This window comes from Gallus gallus, chromosome 9, assembly GCF_016699485.2.
Source record: "Gallus gallus isolate bGalGal1 chromosome 9, bGalGal1.mat.broiler.GRCg7b, whole genome shotgun sequence".
NCBI classification, from domain to species: Eukaryota; Metazoa; Chordata; class Aves; order Galliformes; family Phasianidae; genus Gallus; species Gallus gallus.
Genome location: NC_052540.1, coordinates 17,668,258 through 17,691,934, shown reverse-complemented (window position 1 = coordinate 17,691,934; position 23,677 = coordinate 17,668,258). Strand labels below are relative to the sequence as shown.

Here is a 23,677-nt window from a genome sequence, read left to right as displayed (position 1 = left end):
AGTGGCTGTGCTGGAGATGCTAATAAGAAACCCTTGAATCTGATTTTCTTATTTCCCATTTGGTGATGAGCTTTGAGTACTGCAAGCGGTGTGCTATGGATGTAAAACTGCAACGTACTGCTACATCTTTAGACTGTGTTCATATCACAAAGCCACCAACAGAAGAGAAATGACATCTCCAGTGACATTTCTTGTCAGTCAGTGGGGGAAAGGTGCAGGTACCCGCACAGATACCCTGCACAGACCCACAGCTGCTTCAGGTTTGTGATTTGCCTTGAAAACAGCCCCCCTCCCCTTCTCTCTCCAGATACCGGACACCATCTCCCGAGGAAGAAGAGGGAAAATAGCACTCAGCAAAGGTGCATGGAGCGTGAGAGCTGGCAAGGCAAGTCCTGACAACATGCTCTGAGTCCTCTGCTGCCAGAGGAGGGGACTTCTTGTGCTGGGTGTGCCCAGGCACAGAGGAAACAGAAACGGAGAAAGAATTACACAGCGACAGCTCCCTAAATAGCCCTCAGCCCATCTCCATGACCAGAGATGACCTGTGCTGCCATTTTGGCAGATACTGGTATGTTGTACAGTTTTTCAGCAGATTAATTTGGAATAGTGAGAAGTCACTGAAAGACAGACTGGAAGTGAAACACAGCCATCACTGCTGCTCGTCTCTCAGTAAAATCGTATCACTTTCCATCAGCTTGCAGGAGGAGGCTTCTTCTAACATCTTCCACTGAACTTCCTTCTTCTGCTCCCTCTTTTACTACAGAAAAAGAATAATCCTCCTCTCAGCCTCAAGATGGACACCAAACCAGGACCCCTTGCCAACCATTTAACTTCTCATGCATTTATCTATTCCAAACCATCGATGCAAAGAAATGAGCCGCAGCAGCTTTGCACATTGCTGGTTCACCTTGAAGCCCACAGGGAATGATGGGAATCCTGGATTACTGAGATTGCTATTGGGCAACAGGACAGTCTGCAGTCTTTCTTTTCCTAAATTTCCTTTTTGTCTCAAAAATTCACTTTAAGGTTACAGCCATTAAAACCTAGAAGAGTCAGAAAAGCGGAAAGGAAACAAGAGCTGCAAGAAGAAACAGCACAGAAACCAGCCGGGATCCAGAGCCGCTTTCATCACATGGGGTATTTTTATATCCATTGTACACTCACTCATTTATTTTTTCTAATAACCGTCACACATGTAGGCAGGAAAGCTGCAGGGTACTTCTAAAGGAGATAAGTAAGAAAAGACGAATGCGGTCCCATCCATATACCTTGCTGGGCTTTTCCTTTCATATGCTGAAAAATCTTTATACCCTAAGTAGATCATTCTAAACATTTCAGGATTAGGATGGGCTCGACCAGCTAAGTGAAATCTTCCATTATCAGTGAATTTCACTGAAGCCACCGCTGTGGGGATCAATGCATCCCATAGCCAGCAAGGAACAGCAGGGCCAGGCTCCATGAGCCAGCTCAGCCCCCCAGCTGCAACACCACAACCAACCTTGCGAGGCCCCATGGAAAACAGTGGCACCACATCAAGGCCTAGTTTGTTTCAGTTTGGCTTCTCCTTCACCAAATCAGTTTGGAACTTGACCTGAGCTCCTAAATCTGCGGAGCTTTTTAGAACGTTCTTCAAGAATAGATCAAAATTGTTGTTTTCTGCCTCAGGTGAAGCAACCTCGTCTGCCTGTACAGAACAGCAGCAGCAGGTGAGCGGGAGGCAGACCAGACCGCACACTGCCACAGCACTACTTCGTGAGGAACACCTTCTTGTGCCAAGAAGGAAACAGCCCTTGCAAGCAGGAAAGAGTTCATTGGGCTTTCCTGACCCATTGCACATTATAGTTACAGTTATATATCATATTTTTAAGTGTGAAAAGAAGGTAATAAGCAGACCCACTTTTGCTCCTGCTTATTTAGAGAAGCAAACCATTAAGCCTGAGCTACCTCCGGCAACGCAATTAAGAACTGACCCAATTTCCAGACCCAAATGAGGAGCGTACCCACGGCAGCACTTCTCACAGCACAGCGCTGCATTCCCACTTCCACCACTACGAGCTCTGCCCCATCCTGCCCATCTGCTACAGGGCTGCAAGGCAGGCACCCTCCTGAGCCCCCAACCCCTCCGGTGGTCACCTCTGCTACCACAGTGCAACATGCATTGATACAAACCCTTACAAGGACTGTGATGTGGTTATATGTGGATAATTACATGAAGGGTGTACCAAGAACCACGTGCAATTAAAAAGCAACACAAGCAACACACCACAGGGATTGCACTCATTTCACCAACATCCTCCTGTTCTATTTCAGGCAGCTCTCTTTTGGTCAAGGAACTTTCACAGCAATTAAAACCAGACAGTATGAACATTATCATCACCACTATTTATTTAAACTACAGCAGCATGCAGAAGATCCTTTTCTAGTACTGGGCCACAGTGCACTAACATTGCAGAAACACGTAAGACTTGGTTCCTGTGCTGAACAGACTGCAATCTAACTAGACAAGATTGATTAAAAAAAGTCAAATGGCCACAACAACAAAAAAATCTCCCATGTGCAACTTTTGCTGCTTTAATATATTTTACTTAGACCATCTGCTACATTTCTTACTGATCCCTTGATCATCCCCTGTCCTGCAAACAGCCTGCACCGCCACTGCTGCTGCTTGGGCCCACATGGCACATCTCATTCAAAACTTTATTATTATTATTATTATTATTTTTAAATCCTTCCCTGTGAGAGTTAAAAATAGTTCACGAATAGATCACGAAAATGCTGAGATGCAGCACAGCATTTCCAGTTATTCCTCAAGTGCTTGATGCTGCTTTATTAGGATAAACACAATGCTGAACACTGACATCTTTCTCTGAGTTCAGTCATTTCCTCCCTGGTCAGTGAAATTATATATTTTCAGTACCAAAACAGAGTTAAACACGAGTCCTTGGCTCATGTGCAGCAAAACTAGATGAGCAGCTGCATAACAATGCTATTCAGTGCTCAGAAAAAACAACCTGTATACAAGGAATAGGGGCAGCACGCAATTTCTGCTTTTTTGCACCAGCCCCAGCACAGCCTCCTACAGATGCCCTTCCCATTGTGGCCATGCACTGGACAGGAATGTGGGCACGGAGCAGCACAGTGCCTGAAGGATGGCACAGCATCACGAGAACAAACACCGCTTCAGGTCCTGACTGGGTGTGAGGTGAGGGAACGCCCTAACAGCCATACCTCCAGAGATGCACAGCCATTATCCTCATGCAAAGCAAAACGTTATGTGTGCACCTGCCTGCTAGAATTCCTTCTTCATTCAGCAAATATCCACTGGGTTTAGATTCCCCAAACAGCCGATTCCTAGATGTGATTAAAAACCCATGCAGCTTGCCCAGAGTTGCTTGCAGGTGACACACATGCTTTTCCTGCACTGAAGTTTGCATGTTAGATCCTAAAGTCACTTCTTTCATTATACATTAATGAAGGAAAAAGGCACTGTGTAAGTACACTGTGAATTTGAAGCAGAGCGAGCCACAAAATCTCTCTTCACACACACCAAAGCACATGCAGTGTCTGTGCTGCATCACCTCCCACCTCCACGGGTACCCTGCAGCTCACTGAGCACACCAGGCGCACATATGCTGGCCCAAGGCAGGCTGTGAGCAGCGGGCAGTCACGTCTCTCCCACCTTTGCTCCCAACAGGTCCTTTTAGCTGACCTCCAGGCAGCCTGCAGGGCAGGAACCAGCAAAGATGCACATGCAGGGATAGATAGCTCCGACAGACATCCATTTTCCAATGGAAGATTCCCAGGGAGGCAGCACCATTCAAACTGCAAACGAACACACTGCCAGGGCAAGAAAATAGCAGAGCAGAGCGCTGCCTACAAAGCACCGCAGCCTGCCCACCGGATGAGTTACAAGTCACAAAAATATGTGGAACAATTCGCTTGGCTAAAGCTGCAGTGCGTTTTTCTTCAAAAGCAAGCACTGGGGTTCCTAACTCATGACTTCTGCATACTTGAGATCTTTTTAAGTAGATGTCACCCACAGCTGTAAGTTGGCACTTTCCAAGAAACACTCTTCGAGCTTTGCCTTCGCTGACGTTTTTCCTCTCATGCATTATACAGAAAGTCCCAGATTAATCTTGGGATAACAACGGGAGCTTAAGAATCCCAAACAAGTCTTTTTTCCATGGGTTTGCTGTGTAGACTTCTAAGGAGGGAATGCTTCTTTTCAAAGTGCAAATTTAAAGATATTTGCGTAACTGATTAATTTGATTTCCACATCAAAACAAAACAGAGACAAAAATAAAAGAGTCCAAGACCTGTTACTCATCTCTGAATTCGCTGTTATTGGTGTTAGCATTCATTAAATGGTCTTCTCCCGACAGCAGGTTCTGCCTCATACCCTAACAGAAGGGCATCATCTACCTCTGTATGTGTTAAATTTCCTCATCTGCCGAAGGAGAACATCACTGACAGACAGCTGAAGCACAGTACAGAAATGAAGCTCCTTTCTCTGTCACAAATCTCGCTGCTCCTGGAGTAATTGGTGCTTGCTGGGAATACCGCTGGGTCGCCCCTTGAGCCCAGCCTGCAATAACAAGCACCCACCTCAACACGAGGGAGGCCTCTTTGCCTCCCATTTCATTACTGGTGGATTATCCCAAAATCTTACTCCTCTGATGGATGAAGTCTGTCTTTCAATTTCCAGCCTGAATATGCCCCTTGCCAAGATACACGCATTTTTTCCTGGTGCTGCCTTCAGTGCAACAAAAAATACTTGTAGTCACTCAAGTCACTGGCAAGCCCTCATATATTTAGAGAAAGCAACTGCAAGCTCCCTCAGACTCCGCTTTATTGAGATAAACAAACCAACCAGGCTCTGCGTGTCCTACTGCAAGGCAGCCTCTGCTCATCCCTCACCATTTCGGTCATCTCCTTCTGCATCTGCTCCACATTAGAGCTGTCCTTGAACATGGCCTGCCTCATCCGTTCAGTGTCACACACAGGGCGTCAGCAGTGCTGCCTAGCACACGAGCAGCAGTAACACTTTGATTTCTACTGTGGGTCAGCCCATACCTTACAGACCTTAGGTCCATGTTTTTCAGAGCAGTAGGGTACTAGTGAACAGGGTACTAGTGAAAAGTTATCCTTGATTTTACAGGCTAATTACTCAACTGATTGATAAGACTTTCTGTTCCTCTGTCATTTTCAAGAGCCCAGCAGCCAGGTCACGGCACCATTCACATCCATCCAGAAGTGCACAATCATGCCATTTTGTGCAATGAAATTTCAGCCCCTTTTTCCACTCAAGTCCTAAAGGCCATCTGGCTCCTCCTGCTCGGTACTCTGTTCCTCATCAGCTTTGACAGCACACCCCAACCTAACGTCACCAGCAGATTTTATTGCACATTCTACTTTTGAAGTCAAGTTAATTAGCAAATGCATTAAAGTCAGCCCAGTTCTTAACACAACTAACTTCCTTTAGGCTCAACAGCCCTCCTCCGACCACATAATAACGTGACCTCCTCTTTTGCAGGCGACCTCCTTACCCTAACAACTCTTCTACATCCCACCAGTCTCCTACTAATGATGTCCTATGTACTGCTGGAGCAAGTGCTGTAACAGTATAGGCAGATTAGCTCCATTTTTCTTCTCTAAAACCCAACTACAACAACTTCAGAAAGGAAAGACAGCATGGATCCCACTGTAGGTATCCGTGAAACTAACATGCTTAAGCTCTGTCTACTGTGACTATGTGCATATATTATATTTATATATATCTACGTGCACAGCCCTACTTATATGGATCTATACCTATACAGACACACATCTATGCACATACCCACACAGAGGCAGCAACCCTTGGTCAGTTCCTCCTTAAAGCAAAGCCAGTGGCTCCAGAGGCCGGGATGTCAGGACATACTAAGGCATCCCAGGAGGCTGCAGTTGCATTATCTCACATCCGTGACCATCCTATGATTCGGCGATAAAATATTCATTCTTCTTCCAGATAGCTACAGCATATGTCCATCTACAGATAAAGTCTGATGAATGGAAGATGGAGTCAACAGCTCGGTTAGGTCAGGTTAGGAGAAGAAGGAAATTCAATTCAAATACCCTGGGTCACCACAGAGAAGACTGTGGAGCAAAAATGAATTAAAAAAAAAAACTAAAGGAAAAAAAAAACGAAGAGGGAGCACCTGCTCCTTTCAGCTAAGGGGAGGTTGGTATGGTGAGAAAGGACAGGCAGCCTAGGTAAACAGGGCAGTGGAGCAAAACTGGACGGGTCAGTGAAGGCAACTTCACTTCTCAGCAGCCCGTTCAGGCTGAGCAAAGAAGCAGGACACGTGAGCCCCCAGAGCCTGTCTGGGGGGACTTTCAACCAGCTACCTAGTAAGCTGCAACAGCACAGACAATACCCTGGCAATGACTGAGGCTGAACGATTGAGCACAGAACGATTTCTTACTTGTCTTTTTAAGAAGTTAATTATAATAGAAACTGGGAAATGAAGCGAACAGAAAGGTATGCCAGCAATCTATTGTAAGCTGTATGCACACTCGTAGATTCATAAGCAAACCAGTTATTTGCTTATTGTAAAAAGCACCGAATCTATAGGAGCAAAGGCAGCAGTGAACTCACCTACAGAGCAGCTGATGGCCTCAGGGTACCAATGGTAGCAAACAGCAACTTATTGCTATTTTCTATTTACAACAAGCATCTCTAGCACTGCTTCCATTTGCAATGTATAATTCACACTGATCTCTTCATAGTGTTTCCTTAGGTTCTCATACCCTTACCTATTCCCCAGGTTACTTCCCACATCCCAGAGGGTCAATCTCCAGAAGGCATCTTCTGTGCCTCAGCCCACTCTTGCTTAAATCCAAGCTGACGGCTCATTAGTGGAATCATTCATCAACTGCTGCTGTTAGACATTTGTTTTCTATGCAAATCAGATTTCATGCAACAAGAATGGAATTCCAGCCTTTTCGTAACTATTTTAATGTGAAATGTTGACATCAAGTCTTAAGTTCATTTGATTATTTTTCTGTTTATGTTATTAGCAATCAGTTTTCTGGCACTCTTTTCTGTTCCAGTTCAATCACTCTGCTGAATTACTTGAACTCTCGATGAACTGCACCAAAAAAGGAAAATTAACTAATGCCTCATTTGATCTTGTGACCATAAAACTTGTGTTTTCATTCCCTCTTTAACCTTTGACCATCTATTTTTTCCCCTTAATTTGTGTGCTATGTACCTGATAGTTTTATATTTGTTTCTTTTATTCATGAAGAAAGAATCCGCTGCCCTCTATTCACTTTAACCGCTGCTGACTTTTCTTCCAGATATTCATTAAAAAGCACGCACTTAAAATGGGTTCTTCACAGCCCACCTTACGTTCCCACTGCCTTGCTGGATTCTCTTCCCCAGCACAGATGCTTTCACAAGAAGCAGCAACTACACTCACACGGGAAAACCACCCCAAAAAAAGCAGCGCAACGACTATTCTGATTGTGATGAAATTCCATTTGCCAGTTTATTATTTAAGTTCCCTTACATGCATGAGGGACTTGAAATTCATTTATGTTACTGATTTTAACTGGCTTTTGTTTTGGAGACAGATGTCAAATACCTGAAGGTATGACAGAACATTAACACCCTGTCCGTGTTCAGCCAAAAGAAATAAAATGAAAGGGGAAAACGCCATGGACATCTGTACTGAGGACAAGTGATCCAAAGAACAGCTCACATCTGACATCCATGCCCTCCATTTATGCAAACACTTAATTTATGGATGTGGATCCTACATCAATACCAACCGGGGCGGGGGGTGGTAGGATTCAGACCCCTTGTCCTGAATACGTTCATTAAAATCACGATAAGAAGAATACAAGGAGCCTCCATTTATTAAGATCTTTCATTCTGTTTTTATGGAGTACTACAGAGTCTTCATGTGTAAGCACAGGCTTCTTGGTCTGGCATCCACTTTGAGGGCCATGCAGCCGGAGAGCACCTCTCATCCTGAGCAAACAGATGCACGTATATTCAATGCCATTCCCCCCAGCCTACAGACTTCCTGTTGTTCTGCAGCAGCATGCATTATCTCCCAGCATCTACACCACTGAAACTAACGGGAGCTTTTACTTTTGTTGAGTCGAACCAATATCAACCTTCTGATGACAACAACGAAACTGGGATCGCAACCTGACTGTACATGTGACACCCTAGAACACTCGTGCCACAAGTGCTTCTCCTCTCCAGAAGACAACACTCACATGCTCAGACGGCAGGGCCCGTCCTTGGGTTTGCTCTGCACATCCCGCTCCACATGCACCTAATAGCCAGCCTGCTTTTCAGATGTGCAACAAACGCAGTTGCTGTCAGGAATGTTTAACACTACATTTCCAATTCTTTCCTACAATCATTCACAGAGTGGAAGAAGGGTCACTTCAGGTTGCACAACTTCACCGCTGGCATATGGCGGCAAACCCACAGCAGAAACACAAGATCTTCCTCCCCACTGAAACAGATGGCACGCCGATCAAGTCGGATATAATCTGATGCTAGCTGCACTACTACTGCTATTAAACCAGGAACCAAAAGCGGTGGAAAGAAGTACAAAGAAAGAAAACCCAACGCAGGGGAGGCAGAGGGAGAGGAATACAAGGAAGAATAGGCCAAAACAGTAAAAGGAGACAACCTACAGCAGCAAAGGCAGACCGCTTTTGGATACGTTTATGATTTAACAACCAGGAATGGCAATAGGAAAGAAACTGCAGTGGCCCTCATCTGATTACAGAGGACGTTCCTCTGGCCTGATGCTGGCCCAGTTCCCTCTGCTCTTGTGATTCACTGCACTGGGCACCTGCCAGGGGCTACATATCCTGCCTGCTTACATAATTACATATTTATGATTCTGCCGAGAATTCTTAGTCAAACCTTATTTCTGACCTGTAAAACGCCTACAGGACAGGCAGAGAAAGTTCTCCAACCAACTCTACTTCAAAAGAGAGCCACCACTTCTTGTAATTTTTAAGGACGATGGTTTCCTCTTCAGCTGAATCATTCAGCAAGTAAACCTTGACTGGTGGTAGAACAAAGGCAAACAGTGCTTTCCCTCTGAAACAGAGAGATATTGGCTTTTATAGAAAGATAGTGGCTTTTATTTATTCTTTATATTATATATATATAAAATTAAAAACCCCTCTACAAATGCCTCAGAATGCAGCAGTATATAAACTCTTAATTCTTATCATAGTATGCACCTTCTCATACTGCAGTCAATATTTCCTCTATATCTATATCGTATTACCAGCACTTCCTCTTCAACACATATACCACTATGTCAGCTTATTCATGCTGATCCAATAAAGAGAATTTATGGATGAACACACTGAAATATCTTTTTTCAGCTGTAACCAATTATCAGACAAAAAAACCACTGCATTCCACCTTTCTTTGTTGATAATAGCATCCATTGATTTTAGAAGGAGCAGAACAGCCCAAAACTTCATGTCATCACTCCGTTTAGACTAGTTCAAAAACTGCCACAAATACATACATAGATAATTTCCTTCTAAAGGTGTACTCCATCAGCTGTACAGCCAAAACCTTCAGCAGTAAATTTCATGAGCATTTGTAGGCTCTACCACTGAGAACACTTTCAAGCTTGGTTAGCTTTACACACATTTGTATTTCTCACTTACATCTGAGAAGAGCCATTCCTACACCTGAAGTTACACGCACGCATATACACGTGCATTTGAGGATAAGAGCCTTAGTCTTGTAGAGCTATTTATTTTAAAGCAACTACTCACATCTAGTTACCAATATCTTAAGTACTTCCAAGTTTCACATCCTCTTGAAGGCAAGGGCCCTGTTTTTAACGTAAGAAAAAACAAACTTCAGCTGTACCACTTGTTTGTGATTTTGACACAACATGCAGCTCCAGCTAGAACAGTATTCACACCTATTACCACTCCCATGACGTGATCCAAACCTGCCATACCAACCCCACGCAACTACCAGTAATCCTTCACTTCCCTTTGTACCACACTTCCCCGTGGGCCCCTGGGGTTAGTGGCACAATCTCCTACTGCCCTTGGGCATTATAAGCAAATGGACTGCGAAAACTACATTCACTCACTCCCCCTGCTGCCTCAGGAGCAGAAAGGTCACAGGAAGACTCTACAGACAGCACCACAGAAGGGTTCCAGGAGAAAGATCTGCTGCGATCTGGGAGACGTTTTTGCAGCTATCTTCTAATCCCATCACTGAATGCATTTTCTTTGAAGGGACTTGCTCCTCCGGCCCATCCTCCAACTACTCTCACTGTTTCTGTGCAAAACCTGTTGGGTTGATTACACTGAAGTGTAGCACTCATGGAACTTCCCAACGTGAGAGACTTGGTGCCTGCAGAGCTCTTCTCCTGAATAAGTCTCCTGCACGTAAGCTGCTCTAACATGCAATTACTGTGATACACCCTCAGAACACAGTACAATACATTCACCTAAAAGTAAACAACTACGAAAATGATTTAAAACACCACCGCTTTTAGCACATCCAAATTTTGTTCTCCCCTCAAGAGTCCACAGAGCCAAGGCTTTCTGGAACAACACTGCTCACTGCATGTCCTCAAGACCATTCAGGCTAGCATGTAATAGATAATAATGTCTGCTGTTTTCTTCTGCAGGAAGACCTGGGGCTGACTCAGTGTGTTGATTTTTGCCTTGGTCAAACCATCCATGCAGCCAAGCAACCCATACACAGCAGTTTTCAAGATGCCTCTGATCAGGCCTCCAGGCTGGCATTCTCTTTAGAAGCCTTCATAGCCCCTCTAGTTCCTATGAAATTAAACTCATCACAGCAAGCTGCCATACAACAGTAAAAACCCAAAGCTTGCCAGTTTTAAGTAATTTTCTAGTTTCTGTGCACTCCTTCAGGCTGCTGGACTAGACGAGCTTTGACAAACCCCTTCCAACTGAACCATTCAAATTAAATAGACATACATATATGTATAAATACATACATATGAATACAAACAAAAATACTCATATATAGCTCTGTGTATTTATACGTACACATACCCACGCATACGCAAATAAAGGAAGAAAAAGAAAGCAAGGCAAACTGCCCTGCCTCCAAAACTCACTGCAGGGTAGGATGGAAAATACCTCTTGGGTAAGCTAGCTTTTCCATCACACAGCAAAAAGAAATAATAATAATAATTTGTTAAAGCTTTTATGGAAAATCTGATGCTATCTTGCCTTTAGGCCAAAGGACCAGGACCTTCATTATTTCCAACACATTCGTTAACCTTTGTGACCTGAGGCACCCCATTAGCAGTCTCTAAATTAACCTTTGAAATCCTAGAAAACATTGCATTACGCACCAATTTGCCTTCCTCACAAACCCTTTTTTTTGTTAAGTTCTCACATCTTTCCTTTAAGAGGCCAATCCACACCAAGTAACCATAGCCATACTCCATTTTAAAAGGCTTGAACACAAGATAAATACGTGCTTTTACAAAAATGGCCAACAATCCCAGTATATTTAAGGATTAACTAATATTGTACCCTATTTATGTGTTAACACAACATATCTGATGCAAAAAAATAGCATCATCTTTCATTCACCTTTAAAATGAACCAAAGAAAAAACAGAAGAGGATGTACAACTTCTGCATTTTAGCGCTGGTTTGTTTTTTTTGACTAGCAAGAAATGGAACCAACAGTCATGATTAGCAGACTGATCAAAATGCTCGCATCATTTCTCATGGGAACCAGAAACGTATTTCTGATTGAAAAACACATATTGAGCAGGGGTAGTCAAATGAAACCAATGCTGTGAGAAGAGCACAAACTGCTTTCTGCAGGTCAGCCCCTGTCCCACTCTTTGTCTACGCACATCAAAGAGAATAACAAAGTACAAACCCGTGAATGTTATGGTTTACTACGATCTGGAGTAAATTATGATTACTTCTGGGATGATGATGAATGTGTCTAGATTGGTGCTTAAATCTACATTCAAACTGTTTCAAAGTTAATCAAGAGATGAGTAATTGTTTAGAAATCTCTGGAATAATGAAATATGCCCCCTTATAGTAAAAGCAGCCCTTAAAACAGAAGAAAACAAAGTAGAAACTATTCCACTTTGCTACACATTGCAGTTGAGTATGTTTTACAATCCCTGTAACAACGAGCATGCCCTTGAGAGAATACAATTCTGAATTTCTAACATAATTTGTAGAGGGAAAATTAGGGCAAAACACAGCAACATTTCAAATACAGTCTCTCAGTACTTTAAAATTTTATGAAGTATAAGGACTGGGTTAATACGGAATGAGTCACGTTTTTAAGAGAAGCAGTAACACAGACCTGAATTTCAAGTCATAACTAAAACCACGCTCAACTAATACAAAATAAAAAGAAATCAGAGAAGCCTACTGTTGGGAAAAGGTCAACAACAACAGAGAAAACTCGGCAGTAACAGAAGAGGCACCGCTGGTTTCACTTTCAGTCAATTAAAATGCCAGGCTACGTGACCAGGTACAACTGGCACCTTCTCACTCCACAACTCTGTTCCCTACAGCTGAAATTCATCCCAAGCAAAGATAAAGTGCAGTTTAAATGTGCAAAGTTTGAGCTTAAATATCAGGGCATTAAATGGCATAAACTCTTGTGCAGATCATCTGATTTCTGAGTTGTCTTTGCTTGGTGCCAAACACATGCTGCATTACCCTTCACTCAGTGATGTCCCAGAGTCAACAGGCTCACTGACTGCATTTCACAGTAACCAGTTACACCCAAACTCTCTCAAAGCATCATCTTTTTCATGGGACAAAGTGGAGTTGTAAAGGTGTTAGTGAGACTACAACTGATCTACATATTCTTTAGACCCACGCCCCCACGCAAATCAACTCAGCTCTCAGATCCCAAAATGAGTTTCACACCTTGTGATTAGAAACACCATCCTTTTAGCACTGAACTAAGCATCTAACCTAGAGATGCCTGAAATGCAGGCTGATACTTGCTGCATTTAGTTCTTAAGTCCAGTGCAGCATTTGACGCTCCCATAACACAGCTCAGTGCGATAACGTAAGACACAGAACTGCTGAAAGGGGACTTTGAACCTAATCAAAGTCACGTATTAAGTTCCAGTCTTCTCCAGAGCTCACCTCTGCCTTCCACCTGCACAACTGTCAGAAAATAGAAATACACTATTATGACAGTTTGCAAATATCACCTTCCAGTCATCCAAAACATTCAGTAATATTCCAGAGATGGGAGTAAGAAGATCGCACCAACCAAGACTATTTCTAGAGAGGACTTCAACTTCACTTGTCTTCCTCTGTCAAATACATTGAAGCAAAATACACCCGACACTGTGTACATCTGTAATAGGAGAAGCTAGTAGCATTGAATTGAAAAGCAGAGAGCCCCCCCTGCAAGGGGGCCAACAGAGCACTCAGCTCACCTACAACTTTCCCAGAACAGGCTTTTGGCCAAAAGAGGAAGCAACACCAGCTACCAGCAGGATGAGCTATGTCATTGTCAAGTCACACTCCTTACTTCAAGACTAACACGCTGCCCTACTTTCCACAGGGTAAAGGAGAAACAACTTCAATATTCTATCAAACAGAATAATGCTCTAGATGTTTCTTAGGAAAAAAAAAAATCCATTTGTGTACTGAAAAAAAAACATCACCATCACAGTCACTCTGAGAATACTGTCTGCAGCAGAAGAAGGCCTACAGTGTATTTGCAGGAAGAAACCACACCACTAACTCAGTTAAAAGGGTACTTACCATTGGCAGTGCATTGATATGCAGAAGTTTTCCTTTCACGTGTCTCTTGTCACAGAGGGGTGATGCTGAAAGAAACAAGGAGACAAAAATAGGAAAAATTAGTATTTATTATTCTGAAAACAGCGGTGTTAACACATTACAACATCAGCACAGCCCACCTCACTGCTCCTAGCATCGAACTCATGCTCTGCCTCTGTGCCCGCAGAGCCCCATCACGCAGCGCCCTGCAGGGAGCCTGCAGCACCCACCTCTGAGCGCTGCCTGGTCAGTGAGCACCACCACCATCACACCTCGAAGGTACTGCATCCAATCAGGAGCACTGGTGAACAAACCACCACCTGTACCTAAACCCTCATGTCTGGATTTGCCTTAACTTCACAGAAAAGACTGTGGGACACTAACCAGGCAGAGTAGGCAGCTCCCAATAGGTCCGTGCCTAATCTCGTCCAGAAATAAGCTTCAGCTACTGACACTGAACACCCTGAGAGCCCCAAATACAAATTAACATCGCAGTGGTTTGACAGAGGACCTCTTTTACAAAGTGGCTACATCCACTGAGAAGCAGTAATTAAAATAAATAAATAAATAAATCCAATCTGTTTTCCTACCACATTCTGTGCTGGGTAACCAGGTTTATGGCCACAGGTGTGCCCAGGCACCAGACAGCCCAGAGCTCTGCAGTGAGCTCAGTGCCTGAGCCAGCAGCTCACACTGGTTGATGGCTGCCCAAAGCTGGCACCATGCACGGAACAGAAATCTTGCAATAAATCTTTCCCACCTTCCAAAACAGAAGAATATAACCCAAAACATCCCCTGCTATCATAACGCTGTCGTCGTTTTCTTTAAATACCCCCGGTAATCATTTCATGCATCCTACAATAACATAGGTAAGTACAGGCAAACGCATCTCCACGTCCAAGCGTGTGTGGACTCCATGCACCACTGTAACCATTTCCACGTAGCACCAGTAGACTATTTTTACTCACACCAACATTTATGCATGGTTACTCACCATGCAAGTACTTGCACACTACCTTTCTTGTTAGGAAATAATTTCATCACCCACTCAAAGAGGGACAGAAGGACATGGGTGACTAATAAAGCATTATCCGTCTGGTTTTAGATGAAACAAAACATCCCTAAGCTATTCAAAAACCTTTACAGCAAGTAAAGAACCTTCAGGGCTTGTGACTAACACAGTTCTCAAGTGCCATTCCCAAACTCAATCAGTAGGAAACGGTTGATTACAAACCCATGTCTGAACTGTCGGTGCAGGCAGAACCTAACAGCACAAGGAGCTGCTGCAGAGGATGCTGAAGAATGTGAGTATGCTGGGAATTGAAAGAATTTGCACACATGCTCATTTTCCTTTGCCTGGCTGTGCTGGCAGGGCAGAAGCTATATATATGGGGAGAGGAGAGCTGCCCTTGCCAAGGGGCACGCTGTCCCACATGGGGCTGGTCACAACATTTGTTCTTCCCTGCAGCAAGGGCTGTGGGGCAGCACAGAGGAAAAAGCTTCATGGGCTTGCTCAGCAAGTCCCATAAGCAAGTGTTATTTGCCAGTGACTGGAGTTTTCCTTAAAAACAACAAGAAATAACCAGTATCTGCCCTCCTCATCTGAAAGCAGCTTATATCAGTGCCAGGTCTGTATCCCAAGCACGGTGGAGGAGAGCTCCACACAACATTTCCTTTGGGTTGTTTCACTTGCAAAGGAACATGGCAAACATAAATCAAATGGCAACCGCACAAACACTTTCAATGAAGAAAGGCCTTCTTCAGTGTCCACTGCTCAAACGGCCTGCACGCCTCATGGCCAGGCTGGGTGCACGGCCTCCTCACCCATACCTTACACCTGAACTGAGCAAGGACATGGGAAAAGCTGGAAGCAGAGAAGCAAGTACATCAAGAGCTCCCCAACTCTGCTTCATTTCCCCCTTGTCTGCTGTGGCTCTGGTTTTAAAAAGAAGAGCACTTGAAATGACACAGACTTTTAGCAAACACTGGGACGTCCTTCTTCAGAGCCCAGCGCTGAGCACTGACTGCTCTGTCAGCAGATTTTTCCTTCCCAATTTATCCGATTGGAGTTTGTTATTTGGCACGTACCTTGAAATAAAGCAGGTGACAGCTGTAATGTATTGATTTTAGACTCGCTCTCTTTATAGGCTGACCTGTTACAGTGATTTAACCAGGTGACCAGGTGTAGTAACAGCCACACTACCCAAGGCTTAAAAATAACCCACTAAATGCCCTTGAGGCTGATAAGACACACCTGTGCAGCGAGTATCAGCTGCTGCATTTAGATCCGTCCACTCGGAGAGCGCACGGTTTTGTTGTTTTTGTTGGTGTTCTCTTTTAAACACCTTCCGTTTGACTGCGCTGCTCCTCTCAGCCTCAGAAGAAACACAACTTGAGGAAGAAGCGCATCCGCCACATCCCGTGTTGGCAGCACAGTGCCCAGCTCTGCCCGCACCGCACAGACAATCCCACCAGTAGGGCCAGCGCTCGCCCCACACCTGCCATCCCTAAGAACAAAACCAAAATGGCAACTCATGCTATCAGCATCCAGGCCTGTTGTCATCACCAAGTCATAATGCTGTGATACAAAGACAAACCAGCACTGGGGCTGGAAACACTCATCTGCACGAGCTGAGCCACTCCCACTCCCCGTTTTCACTTGCGTGCTCGGATTTTCCTTCTAATCCTCTTAGGACAGCAGTGTTTATACTGCTTTCTGAGACTTTTGTGCTATTTGAGCTTTAATAACAAATTTGCTCATTAAACGCTGTGCTCTGTGAATTACAAAGGCCTTCCAAGGACACAGATCTTTTCTCCTCCATTCTCCTCGAGTGACCCACCTTCATCTGGCTTCAGTATCCGCACAGTGTCCCAATCAAAACAGAATTAAAAATAACTAAATCCTGGATGTTCCCCTCAGTAACTAGGCTGCAAAAAGCATCAGACAATGGCTTTAAAAGCCTAAATTGAAAACTAATCACTGCATTGAATCCTTCCTTTCATTTGGTTAATAGGCATATACAAAACCAGCGTGATTCTGCCACTGCCACGCTTGGAATGTAAACAGAGAAAATCAGAAGTTCCTTCTTGTAATCACACTTTCACTGCGACCTATGGGATTCTTAAAGAAACCAGTTCAGTACTTCTGCAGTAACATCTGCTTTTGGATCTAATAGAGAAACTGAATTCAGATTTATCACGATTCACAAAGACTCAACCGACCTGAGTCAAGAAGACCAATTCAAGAAGAGAAACGAATATGGGCAAATGAGGGAAAAAGGTAAAAAAATAAACAAGGACCACACGCAAAACTGCATTACAAATGGTCATCACCTGCAGCTGGCTGATTGCAGCTGGGTTGGTGCTGCCAAGCATGAGCCAGCCCTGGGCTGCTGAAGGGCCACACCAGAGGAACGGCCCAGCATCACACCCGGACAGCTCAGGGCCTCATCACAGCCACTGCATGCAGAGCCACGTGGGACCACGCTCAGTACTCGGAGCCCCCAATGAGGCGCCCATCCACAATCCTGAGCTCCGTCTGAAGCAGCTTTCCTCTGCCCATTAACTGAGAAACCTCTATTTCCTAACCCTGGTTCTGGTATTAGGTCTTTATTACATAAGAAATCTGGAAAACACAGAGATGCAAGCCAACTTTCTGGACTTTTAATAGAATATAAACACACACACACTCACATCACACATAAAAGTTGCACAACTTCCCACACATCAGAAATTCTCTTTCATATACTAAACTCCTCCATGAGCACGCAAGCATGTGAGCCAATGATTAAAACAAAGCAGGATATCTGAGGGGACAGAGGAATGGCTACAGCAGACAGCACTAAAATGGGGAAAACAGGATCTGGATATACAAACACCCCTCAAAGTGCACAACGCAGCACTCACTGTGCTATGATAAGCACAGAAAAGCAAGACTAAAGCAAGACAATATTGCAGCATGGTAGCAGCTGCCACCACGTTTAACAAAAACTGCTTTAAAAGCCCCAAACTGGGGTAATCACAGAAGACAGCTTATAACATACTGAAAGGAAAGGAAGCTCAATTGCTGGAGAGGAAACTGTACTGGCCAGCCCCATTAAAAACACATAAAGCACCAGAGTAATCTTGTCAATACCAATTAGTTTGTACCATCAGGGAAGGCGGGGGAAGAGCCCTGCTGCAGCACAATTTCACTTGCATGTCATTTAAATGAAATTCATTAGTAAGTAACCCAATTCACAAACTGGAAGTTAAAAATCCTAGAGAACAAAGTATAATCCTGCCAAGGTTGGGAAGAGCATGAATGGCTGTTGCTCCAATAGCTCTTGCTCCAAGCGCTGAGCATCATGTGCCATGAATCCCACCTCTACACTGCCATGCACATGACCACCACGCATCTATGTAAACCCCGGGCACATTTAATTTGTGCTGCTTCTTTGTTCTCTTCTGAAAATAGAAGATGTTGATTCACTGACAAAGTCTTGTATTTTTATTCTAGAACTGAGCTATAAAATTTAAATTCACCCCAGGGGAAAAAAAAAAAAAGAAAAAAAGAAAAAATACACAAGGCCGAATGCTGTTTAATTCCCTTTCCTGAGGGCAGGAAGAGCCTCTTCCCTGTGACACTGCTTCCCAAACAGCCTCAGCAGCAACAACCGCCAGTGCCTTCCAGCACAGCACCACAGCTGGATGGCGGAGATCCTTTCCTTTGCCAGCACGGGAACCTGTTCCTATGAGCTGATAGCTACAAGGTTACTCGGGCTTCTAAACAGGCTTGTAATCTTGGTATGGAACAAAGCTCGAACTGCAGCCTTGGGTAAAAGACCTTTCTCACTGAGATTTCTGCTCCCGGTGCCTGCCCTGCCCGTTTTTAGATACGGAGGACAGGATGTTCCTCTGCCTTGGGACTAACGGTGGTGCTGCAGAAGAAACAGTCCACTGCAGAAAGCACCAGGAATTGTTACAGTAGGGCAAGGGTACCACTCTACATCCTTCTTCGATTCATTTTGTCTTACAGAATCTAATTTATTGAATTCATCAGAATTCTGTGTCAAGTGTGCCATGCTTTGGGAGGTGGGATGTGTGTCACAAGTAGATATCACATTTGGAAGCGCTGCTGAAGTGTTCAAATAAGGAATTCCCTGCAAGTAACAAGAGGACATAACATGGTGGTATTTCCAATCCTACAGATGGTAACCACCATTTGGGCTGTGGCTGCGCTCCTCTCAGTATCAGCACCACTACTCTCCTACCTACCTTTCGGACAACCCGAAGTCCAACACAGTATCATTCCAAGCAAAAGCTCAATCTGTGCTGTGTCCAGCCAAGTTAAAGAGCTATAGAGCACGTTCAAGCAGTGCAGCACGATGTGGGCTCTACTGCAGGACACAGTGTTCACATACAGCTTGATGCCAAAGGGAACCAGAAGTCCCACTGCAGCCACTTGCCCCACATGCTGGCCAAGAGCTCCATGTCATACTAATGTCATGCCCACAACATGCTCCCTACAGCTGGGGACTATTACTACTTTGTGTAAATCCCCACAAATTCCGCATTCCGCTCCTGGCTTCCCAAGCAACCACACTGTGGGGTCACAGGAGATGCAGCCCTGGAAGGAAGAAGCTCAGGAGCAGAGCTGCAGCTATGGCGTCAAAACACACCTCCGTTTCCAGGGACTGCCTGGTGCCTAAGACAGCCCTGGGAATCCCAGCACAACAGCACACAGCAGAACAGAACGATGCATTAGGTAACAGGGATCACAGCAGAAGCAGCAGATTGTCTTCTTTAGACACCTCTGTGTGTCTGCCATACCGATGGAACATGGGAAATATTTGCATTAGCATTATACTTATCATACATGCAGTGAAAGACACTGAAACTTGTTCCATAGAATAAGCAGCCTACAGAAAAACACAGCAAATATTTACATTAGCAGTGTGGTCAAAGAGAATAGCGTTTATTAAATAAAAGGATTGAAGCCATTAATCAACAGCAGCATTAAACTAATCTAATCACACCACACCACTGCTTCACCTAGCTTTTTGAACAACAGGATCTAAGCATGAAGGAAAACAAGTGTATCTGAATCATCAGTGACACGGGAAGGATCTGACGAGCATGGGGACACAGAGCTGCAGCAGAGAGGATTGAGGCCACGATTAACTGGGAACAACAAAACAGTGCCTCAGCCAGTATGCCATAAGGAGTGATACAATAGGGTTACCTACACATACACAGTTAGCTGTTATGGTGATACTGTGCACCTCTCACCCTATGTGGTCTAGTTCTAAAAAGAGCGTCCCCTAAAAATGCCATTAATTACAGTAATTAACTTTTCAACTGTGTTGGGCTTTCCTACTGTAGGAAAACAGCTTTTCTTACTGCAAATGAGTGCAAAAAAATATAAAGCAAAACCAACAAAAAAAACCCCAAAGTTCACTCATTGCCAAAATGACTGAAGTCAGTATCTGTTTCACTGAAAATACTTTTTGTTGAACGTCCTTCCGTAACTGCAGACGTATGCCTCAATGTACAGCCCTTCCAAACTACGTACTGCCTGTGCAGAACCACACACAGCAGTTGTTCATCCTGTAAGCAGATGGAAGCACAATCAGAAATCTACAGTGCTGCTTTGCAGACAGTTGAAAAAGAGAAAGAGATTGCCAAAGCGAGCTGCCCAGCACCTTGTGCCTTCCTTTGTACAAAAGGTTCCATCCAGCAGAAATTCCAAGGGCCCCAAGTGAGAACTTCAGGACTGCCACCCCAGGGATCCCCAGCCCTCACCTCCCTCCAGAAGGGATGCAAAGGCAGATGCCTAAAGGAAGAGTCAAAACAGCACGAGCACAGGATCTGGTCCCCTAAATTATCTCCTAGCCCCCAGCTATTTTCAGTTCAGATGAATTCTCTGAGCACAATTTGCTCAGTGTTAGTAATTTAGTATTTAGTTATGTCAACAGAATTACCTTCCCTTAACTTGTTCATCCCCACAAACACTGAGCACATACCTTTCCTCATAAGCAGTTTTACAGATCTGCTCCCTGCTGTGCACTGAAAGACACAGGCTGTTCCTTTGCTCATTTACACATCTGCCTCCTGCCAGAGTAACCTGACATCACTGCAAGAGAACAGGAACCTCGGATTCCTATTCATCCTCTCCATGGTTTTCAAGGCTTTGCAGATTGAACTACAGCTGCAGTCCCATGCCACAGTTTTTCCATGCCCAGGAGCTGCATGAAAGGGACGCCTGGTCTCTGTGGTACATTATGATTCAACTGTACACTTGGCATGGTGTTAACTGAAGTCTCCCACTGCGTTTCCAACTCTCCTTCACTTCCCATCCTTCCATTGTTATCATTTTGACAGGGCAGCAAGGAGGAAGAACACCCACTCATACAGCACCAACAAACAGCCCTCAGCACACTGGAAGCATTCACATAGAAAGGTGTTGGTCCAGGAATTAGAAATTGGGAATGGAATATCTAACATGTTATTTAAAAGAACACTATTACATTTCAAGACTATCCTTGAAAGAGTATCAGCCAACACGCGCCCATCGTGAGCTCACACCTACAAGAATTCTGTTTCCTGTGTGCCAGTTTCTATTCAGGAAGCTATCAACTTCTAAATCTTATCTCCACCGTAATCTGACTAATACTCTTCTCAGTGTCTCACCTTTCCACTCTTATTTTCTCTTCTGCTCTTCAGCAGAGCTCCCTGTACACGGGGTTAATAGCATTTGTTTTCCCTGTAATGTCTGTCCTAGCAGACAATGGTAAAGGATGTGTCAATGCCATTGGGAATGACTTGAATTTAAGCTTTTCTGAAGAATTGACGCTGCTTTCAAAAGCATTCCAGGAAAAAAAAAAAAAAAAAGCTTTGTCAAGTGTGTTATTTATCAATTTCAAAATCAGTACAAAAATGGAACTGTTCCCTACTCTCAACACTGAGCAGATTTTTCAGCTCGGTGAAAGCCTAGCTGATAACTGAGGGAGCCATTAATGGATGTGAGCTTGGAGAAGTAACCTAGCTTCCCTGACCAGGAGAACAGACGTGGCAACTTCACAGGAGCAAAAGTCAAGGGAAGGAAGAGATCCGGGTTTTAGACAGATCTACTGAAGATGCTGTAACTGGAAACACACGTTAAATAATCAGGAAAAACTTCCCCAAAATAAAATTATGCAACTGGAAAATAGCTATGGGAAATAGCCTATGCTGTGGGACTTCTGTTGTTTTAAGACTAGGAAAGACTGGGAAAGGAGTAACTGTGCCTCGGGACACATCCAGCGCAGTGTTTGATCTAAGTCTTTTCCCTTTCTTTACTTTTTGATTCTTATCTCGATTGTTTCACACCAGGAATTTGAAACTGGCTGAGCTGCACATCCAGCAAATCCTGCCGTTCAGACCAGATGAGGCTGAAGACAGGATTTTACCATTTGGGAACTTCCTTTACAGAATTCTGCCTCTGAGACTGCCTGCAGAATTCCTCTCCAACTGCTGTCTGGTCTTCGTGAAAAAGGTCCTGTTTTCCTGGCTTTCTCCTTCTCCAAGTCAACTCACAATTATCAACGTGATCTGCTACATTGATCAAAGCAAGCAGCGAAGACTGGAAGTCCTCCAGTGCTGGTCTTGGAAAAAAAAAAGAACGTCAACCCTTTACTCTCAATTAAAATAAACTTATCTACTTAATCTTCCAACATGTGAAAGATAGAAACCTTATCCAAACTTTATTTTTAGGACGCACTGGAAGGCTACCATCGCTGAAATTAGTTGCTCCCTGTGTGCTTTTGGCTGCTGATACTGATTTCCTAAGGCATCCACAGACTTGCCCACAAGGGTCAGCTTTCAAACACTGTGTTTTAAAATAGAACTGCAGTAAGCGTCTGCAAGTTTAAATATATAGAGAAAATTAAAAAAAAAAAAAAGATTTATTTTCAGTTTTGATATACAGATTTTTAGTTCTTTTGTTACTGATAGACCACAATGGAGGGTTGTGCATTTTGCTACTTTCTTTTGTGATCGTGCTGAAACAGGCTCGTTAACCAAGGAAACAACCGACAAATTCTTGAGCCAGGAATATCAAATCAACACATTTGTCAAAATACTCCACCTTGCACAACTATTTCCACTCGTGTCAGACATGCCAAATACCAGGCTCTGGGTCATCTCCAAACAGAGCACACTGCAGATATTATTGTAGTCACACCTAGTCGAGGATGTTTCTTTTTTTCCTTCTTTTTTTCTTAATAGAACAATATGAGACATTTAGCACTAACAGACACACAGAACTTATGCTGTTATGTAATAAACAGACAAAACTTGAGGGCACAATAATGATGCATCCTCTGCTGGCTCAAGAGTAGTAACAACGCAGGTTTACGTATTGTTGCACTACAAAAGAGACTATTTACCAAATAAGATAAAGCACAGTCCAATACCTACATACTTAGCTGCATGAAACTGTACAGCTGCAATCACTTAGCAGAGGTTTGGAGTTGGTTTTTTTGCATCTTATTCTTTTCACTGCCTAAGGAACAAGCAAACCCTTACACTAAAAAGCCATGTCAAACACTAGCACTTCCATCCCATTTAACACATTGCAATTATTTTTTACGCTAACTTTATCCAGGAATAAAGCCATCTGCCATATCCTAACAGCAATATTGCCACCAGTCTGGTCTTGCACCCTCTCTAAGAAGCCCAACTTGACCACCCCAAACCATGCACATCAGGGCTTGCTGCACAGCACTTCTGATCAGAAGTATTTCGGTTTGCTCTTTTAAAAGGACACTTTTTTCATCTTTGCAGCAGCTTTGGTATACATGCCCATTCCTGGTCCCTTAAGGATGTAAAGTGTTCCC

General features: G+C 43.9%; 1 protein-coding gene and 1 long non-coding RNA gene across 15 annotated transcripts in view; one reads left to right on the top strand and one right to left on the bottom strand.

Annotated features, from left to right (window-relative positions):
* Window positions 1-23,677, bottom strand: part of TBL1XR1 (transducin beta like 1 X-linked receptor 1) — a gene marked incomplete in the record, with an annotated part of 115,069 nt that overhangs the window by 40,426 nt on the left and 50,966 nt on the right. For 12 of the 14 annotated variants that reach the window (NM_001396224.1, NM_001396223.1, NM_001396226.1 and 9 more), the window contains one exon: window positions 13,803-13,867. 14 annotated transcript variants of the gene reach the window in all.
* LOC121111478 lies at window positions 19,422-22,510 on the top strand. The gene is made up of 2 exons (XR_005862180.1): window positions 19,422-19,566; window positions 22,173-22,510. It is a non-coding gene; the product is annotated as an uncharacterized LOC121111478 (long non-coding RNA).